Source organism: Pogoniulus pusillus, chromosome 18 (genome assembly GCF_015220805.1).
Source record: "Pogoniulus pusillus isolate bPogPus1 chromosome 18, bPogPus1.pri, whole genome shotgun sequence".
Classification (NCBI taxonomy): Eukaryota; Metazoa; Chordata; class Aves; order Piciformes; family Lybiidae; genus Pogoniulus; species Pogoniulus pusillus.
The window spans coordinates 105,001-112,190 of NC_087281.1; positions in this window are offsets into that span (position 1 = coordinate 105,001).

Here is a 7,190-nt window from a genome sequence, read left to right on the forward strand (position 1 = left end):
AAAGGAAAGGAAAGGAAAGGAAAGGAGAAAGGAGAAAGGAGAAAGGAAAGGAGAAGGGAAAGGAGAAAGGAAAGGAGAAGGGAAAGGAGAAAGGAAAGGAGAAAGGAAAGGAGAAAGGAAAGGAAAGGAGAAAGGAAAGGAGAAAGGAAAGGAAAGGAGAAAGGAAAGGAAAAAGGAAAGGAAAGGAAAGGAAAAAACAATCCACAAATTAATATACTGAGATTTGTTTTTCTTGTGTTTCATTGTTGTTGGGGGGGTTGTTTGTTAGTATTTTGTTGTTGTTGTTTTGGGGGTTGTTTTGTTTTGTTCCCTCCACATTTATTGACTCAAGCGCAATCACTTGCAATCACCAGCAATCAGCAATATTTGTTTCAGTAATAAATTACAGCTGTTAATTATTTTACCTTTTGAATCTGTGCTGGTGCAAGTCCTTATCAAGGAATTGTAGAAGAGGAAAACATTATTTTTTCCAATTCAAGAGTCCTGAGGCTCTGAGACAGGTAAATGAAAGGATCTCACATATACTGCACCACCAGCTTCAGAAGCAAACCAGCAAATGGATGTGGCACAGGTGAGGAGATTCTTCCAGTGCTCTCTACAGCTACCTGAAGGGAGGCTGTAGCCAGGTGGGGGCTGGTCTCTTCTGCCAGACAACCAGCAACAGAACAAGGGGACACAGTCTCAAGCAGTGCCAGGGGGAGGTCTAGGCTGGATGTTAGGAGGAAGTTATTCTCAGAGAGAGTGATTGGCATTGGAATGGTCTGCCCAGGGAGGTGGTGGAGTTGCTGCCACTGTAGGTGTTCAAGTAAAGCCTGGATGGGCCACTTAGTGCCATGGTTTAGTTGATTGTCTAGGGCTGGGATGCTAGGTTGGACTGGATGATCTTGGAGATCTCTTCCAGCCTGGTTGATTCTATGATTCAGTGGAAGCTGGTTCACAGTTATAACAGTAAGATGAGTGCATGGAAAAATTAAATAAGGTCCTTTAGCACCTTTTAATTTTACTGGGAGGGCTGTTAAAATGTTTTTAGAAGAATGTTAAGCCTTTGACTTTTCTTTGCAATGTACAATGAAGGCTTGAAAGCTCTGGAATGGCTTAGAATTTTCTTGGTGGTTTTGTTTTTATTAAATTGAAGATAACAAGAACACACAGCCTGTGTTTTACACTAAGGTGCTTTGAGATGTTGACCGTGGGTCATTCTTACTGTGAGGGCTTAAATTTTTGGTGGAAGTGCTAGGTGTAATAAAATATTTAAGAATGATTTCTGATCCCCGAATGAGTTTTACATTGTAGATGAGTGTTGAGCAAGGGTCAACTGAGAGCCAGCTTTCAGCACACTACCTAAAGGAATGCAAGAATTTCATCAGCCTTTCTGTCATCATCACACTTCTGAGTGCTCATAAAAGCTGAACTCTGTATGAAAAGGGGGGGGGGGGGGGGAAGACCCTATTTAAGCATAAAAATAAATTGGCGGAGGAGCTATTAGCTTCTTAGCAGTTAGCAAGGTAAAGAACAAACTGTAGTAAAGTGTTTACTACAAGAACAGTAATTTCTGTTATTCTGGGGTTTGTGTTATTGTTCACAGTATCACAGTATCACAGTATCACCAAGGTTGGAAGAGACCTCACAGATCATCAAGTCCAACCCTTTACCACAGTACCCAAGGCTAGACCATGGCACCAAGTGCCACATCCAACCTTGCCTTGAACTGCCCCAGGGACGATGACTCCACCACCTCCCCAGGCAGCCCGTTCCAGTGCCTAATGACTCTCTCAGTGAAGAACTTTCTCCTCACCTCGAGCCGAAATTTCCCCTGGCGCAGCCTGAGGCTGTGTCCTCTCGTTCTGGAGCTGGCCACCTGAGAGAAGAGAGCAACCTCCTCCTGGCCACAACCACCCTTCAGGTAGTTGTAGACAGCAATAAGGTCTCCCCTGAGCCTCCTCTTCTCCAGGCTAAACAACCCCAGCTCCCTAAGCCTCTCCTCGTAGGGCTTGTGCTCGAGTTCAGCTGACTGCCTGAGTTTCACCCATCAGTGTAGTGCTGACAACAGAAGTCATGTAGCAAAGGGATTGGAAATGATTCACACGGCATTTTCTGAACAGCAAAAGCGGAATAGGTACAGTGCTAAACCACCGCACCCTCAGTGCTCTAAATTAAAGCCTAATGGAGACAGCCTAGGTGCAGAAGAGAAGTCGAGCAGATAGGAGCAGTATCCACAAGACCTCATGTGATCTTAGAATCAGCCAGGGTTGGAAGGTGTGCTAGTTTGAAGTAAGCTAGAATGTTTTGGTAACAGAACTAGATAACAGGCAGTGAAATGAAAACAATTGATGTCAACTTCTCTCACAGTCTCGCTGAGAACTCTGGGAAGAAGAAAGACTCTTTCTCCATTTTGTCCTCTCTTCTGCCTTTGCCTTCAGACCTGGTCACATCTCATTAACCTTGCTCCTACTAACCTTGCTCCCTAACCTCTTGGCTGCACCTCTCTTCTTCCTGAGAACTGGGGTAAGGTTGAGAGGGCCGGGGGAGGTGTTGGGGTGGTTTGAGAGCCCCTCCTGGGGACTCAGGTTTCTGGGAGGGGAGTTGTGCTTTTGTATTGTTTATCCTTTGTATATTTCTGTATATAATTGTATATAACTGTATATATTGTAAATAGCTGCTTGTAAATTCTGCTAGCTGTAAATAAATTGCTTCATCTATATTCCCAGGGTCCGTCTGAGTTAGCTGGGGCAAATTCAAAAGTGTGGGAGGGCGGGTAAGAGCCCAAACCATCACAGAAGGGACCACAAGGATCAGCCAGTTCCAACCCCCCTGCCATGGGCAGGGACACCCTACCCTAGATCAGGCTGCCCACAGCCTCAGCCAGCATGGCCTTAAACACCTCCAGCCATGGGGCCTCAACCACCTCCCTGGGCAACCCAGTCCAGCCTCTCACCACTCTCATACTCAACAACTTCCTCCTCACGTCCAGGCTGAATCTCCCCACCTCCAGCTTTGCTCCATTCCCCCCAGTCCTGTCACTCCCTGAGAGCTTAAAAAGTCCCTCCCCAGCTTTTTTGTAGGCCCCCTTCAGATACTGGAAGGCCACAAGAAGGTCACCTGAGAGCCTCCTCCTGTGCAGACTGCACAGCCCCAACTCTTGCAGTCTGTGCTCACAGCAAAGCTGCTCCAGATCTCTGATCATCCTCACGGCCCTTCTCTGGACACACTCCAGCATCTCCACATCCCTCTTGTAATAGGGGCTCCAGAATTGGATGCAGTACTCAAGGTGGGGTCTCGGCAGAGCCGAGTAGAGGGGGAGAATCACCTCCCTTGACCTGCTGGGCAGACTCTTGCCCTTCCCTTGTCAGAGCTGCAGGGAAAGCCTGTGGCCGCTGTCCTAAGGTGCTTCCCAGAGCCCAGGTCTTCCTCCTCCCTGTACTGGGTCCGTGACCACCTCGACGTCAAGAAGCAGGGAGTGGTGCTCAGTCAGGAGCTGTAGCTCTGCTTCCACTTGTCATGGAGAGTAGCAAAAGCCCCTCTAAAGTCTCCATGTCATGCAGATTTCTAATGCCTCACATTCAAGCCAGAAGCATCGAAAAACCAAAACAATCTTTCAGTCCCATGGGAAGATTTCTCCCTAGGGTAAGTGAAAGGTAAACACTGGCCATGTTTCCCTTTCACTTGGCCTTGCTTTCCAGACAACAGGGTATTGTTTTGGTTAGTAGAAACGACTATCTTAGGCCTGCCCAGCACCTGCAGGTGGGCTGGCCTGAGGAGTGGTCTTTATATTGTTTAGGTAATGTCATCCAATTGTATAAGTTGCTTATTGTTTTTTACCAATGTATGTGAACAACGTAAAAGTGGTCCGAGTTGTGGGCTAGTCCTATTTTGGAACATTATAAAAATGGTGGACAGGCCAGGATCGAGGCTTTTGGCCCTTGCGCCCTTGCGCCCTTGCCCTAGCCTTCTGGGTCTGCCTCTTGTCCTTCTGGGTTTTTCCAGCCTTTCTGTTTTTTTCCCGGACTTCTAACAACAACAAACTGCTTGCTGATCTAGCCTCGCCTCGGGCGGACACCCCGAGCCGCAGAGGCAGGAAGCCTGCATGCTTGGACCCTCACCGGGAGAAAGGGACTCCCTACCAAGCTACAGACTGTGAGTAGCTGACGAACTGTTAACTCAAACCTCAGAGACTCAAAAGAACTCTCTTTAAACATCATAGACTCTTTAATTTGCCATTCTCTGAAATGTTATTTCGACCTCAATCAAAAGAATTCACAGTGGTGGTGTAGTTTCGGGAAGAGGGAATTCGCATTCTTTGCAATAAATCACTGATAAAATAGTCAACGCCTCGCGTATTTCCCCCATAAACTCTGCCGCGAAACTGCGTTCCACGACACCACTGTTTGTCTATTTTGATTTGTTGGGGTTCTGGTTCAGTTTTTTTTTTGTTTTTGTTTTTTTCCTTGTTTTTTTTTCGGTGGGTTTTTATTGTTGTAATTTTGGGGTTTTTTTGTTTGGTTGGTTGTTTTGGTTGGTTGTCTTTCCTCTTCCTAAACTAGAATCTATGGAGTAATTGTGGTGACATTCCCTGAAAACATTTTTATTTACCTGCAGGTTGAGCCACCAGGTTGAGGAAGGTGATTCTATCTTCTTCTCTTGCACTGGTGAGACCTCTCTTGGAGTAATGAGTGCAGGTCTCATGTCCTCAGCACAAAGCAGACATGGACCTGTTGGAGCATGTCCAGAGCAGGGCCACAAAAATGATCAGAGGAATGGAACATCTATTCTATTATGAAAGACAAAGAGAGTTTGAGTTGTTCAGCCTGAAGAAGAGAAGACTCTGGGGAGACCTTATTGTGTCCTTTTGGTACTCAAGGGAGGGCTGCAAGAAAGATGTGGATAATCTTTTTAATAGGGCCTGTAGCAACAGGAGAAGTGGTGGTGGTTTTAAATTAAAAAATGGTAGATATAGACTAGATAGAAGAAAAAAAAAATTACAATGAGGGTAGTGAGACATTGGAACAGATTGCCCAGACAGGTGATAGAAACCCTGGAAACATTTAAGGTCAGGATGAACAGGGATCTGAGTGACTTGATCTGGCTGAATATATCCCTGCTCACTGCAGGGGGGTTGGACTAGATGGCTTTAAAAGATGCTTCCAGTCTAAAGCATTCCATGATTCTACTTACTGCCTTGTATCTGAAGGTCTTAACATAGATCCAGCCATTTTAATAGACACTCCTATAATACAGTCCTCCCCTTCCCCTCCCCCCCTTTTTTTTTCACCCTTGGGAAACAACTGTTATAACATCTCATATAGTTCCTAATAATGAATTAAATCAATCTCCCCTTTCTCCTTCTTACTTCTGCTGTACAAAGTTTGAAGGAAAGACAAAAAGACAAAACAATCAAATGAGTATTTCTGGGAGCCTCTTTTGTAGCAACTATGTGTCACTAGGATTTATTTTTTTACCACTGTGTGAAGTGCTGAACAGATCTTGAGAGTGGATTTCTTTGAGTGGTCTGCCTTACCTATTAACAAACCTGCACAACAGTTTGCGGTGACTGCTCACTTCTCTGGACAGGCACAAGTGCTCTGTAGAATCAACATGAAAAAGACATACTATGATGCACTGGTATTAAGTGGTTGTATGAAGATATTTTTTACTAGTCACTGTGTTCAACCATTGTTGTTTAGCCTGGATAAGAGGAGGCTCAGGGCAGACCTCATTTGCTGTCTACAACTGCCTGAAGGGAGGCTGTAGCCGGGTGGGGTTGGTCTCTTCTCACAGGCAACCAGCAACAGAAGAAGGGGACACAGCCTCAAGTTGTGCCAGGGGAGGTCTAGGCTGGATGTTAGGAGGAAGTTATTGGCAGAGAGAGTGATTGGCATTGGAATAGGCTGCCCAGGGAGGTGGTGGAGTCACTGTCCCTAGAGGTGTTGAAGAAAAGCCTGGCTGAGGCACTTAGTGCCATGGTTTAGTTGATTGTCTAGGGCTGGGTGCTAGGTTGGACTGGATGATCTTGGAGGTCTCTTCCAACCTGGTTGATTCTATGATTCTGTGATTTGATCTATGGAGAATTGATTTTTTTTTTCAGTCCATAGGTAGTAGATTGTTAGATTGAGGAAAATGTTGTGTGCAGACTTTATGCAGGTCATATTAAGGTAGAAATTATTTGGCTTGGTAAATGTATCTGGAAATGAATACACAACATAGCATTGTTAAATGGTTCCTTAATATCTTTATATGTATAACTTAAATCCACACTTTTGATGTTATCTCTTTCTAAATTTTTCCCACTGAGCTTACAATAAGCTTCTGCAAAATGGAAAATAATTTGACCTACATACTGTTAGTGATATAATTGAATACTTGAATACTATGTTTGGGCTCCTCAGTTGAAGAGGGACAGGGATCTGCTGGAGAGAGTCCAGTGGAGGGCTACAAGGATGATTAGAGGACTGAAGGGCATGGCTTATAAGGAGAGGCTGAGAGACTTGGGACTTTTTAGTCTGGAAAAGAGAAGACTCAGAGGGGATTTGATAAAGGTTTGTAATTATCTGAGGGCTGGCCAGGAGCAGGGGGGGAGGGACAGGCTCTGCTCACTGCTTCCTGCGATAGGACAAGGAGCAATGGGTGTAAGTTGCAGCAAAACAGGTTCCACCTCAACACAAGGGGGAACTTCTTTACTGTAAGGGTCACAGAGCACTGGAACAGGCTCCCCAGAGAGGTTGTGGAGTCTCCTTCTCTGGAGACTTTTAAGTCCTGTCTGGATGCATTCCTCTGATCTGTGTTAGATAGTATCATCCTGCTCTGGCAGGGGGGTTGGACTCGATGATCCCCTTGGGTCCCTTCCAACCCCTAACATCCTGTGAGCCTGTGATCAGAAGGTATCTTAAATTTTAAACTGGCAGTATTTCATGGGGAAATATTGTGAAATGGCAAATACTGAGTTATTGTTGGTTAGTCCATTGCCTTTTAAACTGGTTTTCAGTTCCTGGCATGTTTGGAAAAGCTTAATGTGCAAGGTATGGCATTCACATCCCTAGTACCAATCTTGTTATGGGTCATGCTGACAGTTTTCAGTTGAAGATTGTCCTTTTTTGGTGTTCTTTTCCTGGAGTTATTCTAAAACATGTCTCTTTAGTGCTTTGCTGCAGCCCATGGGAAACACATTGCTGCAAAGTTAAGATTATTCAATTTAT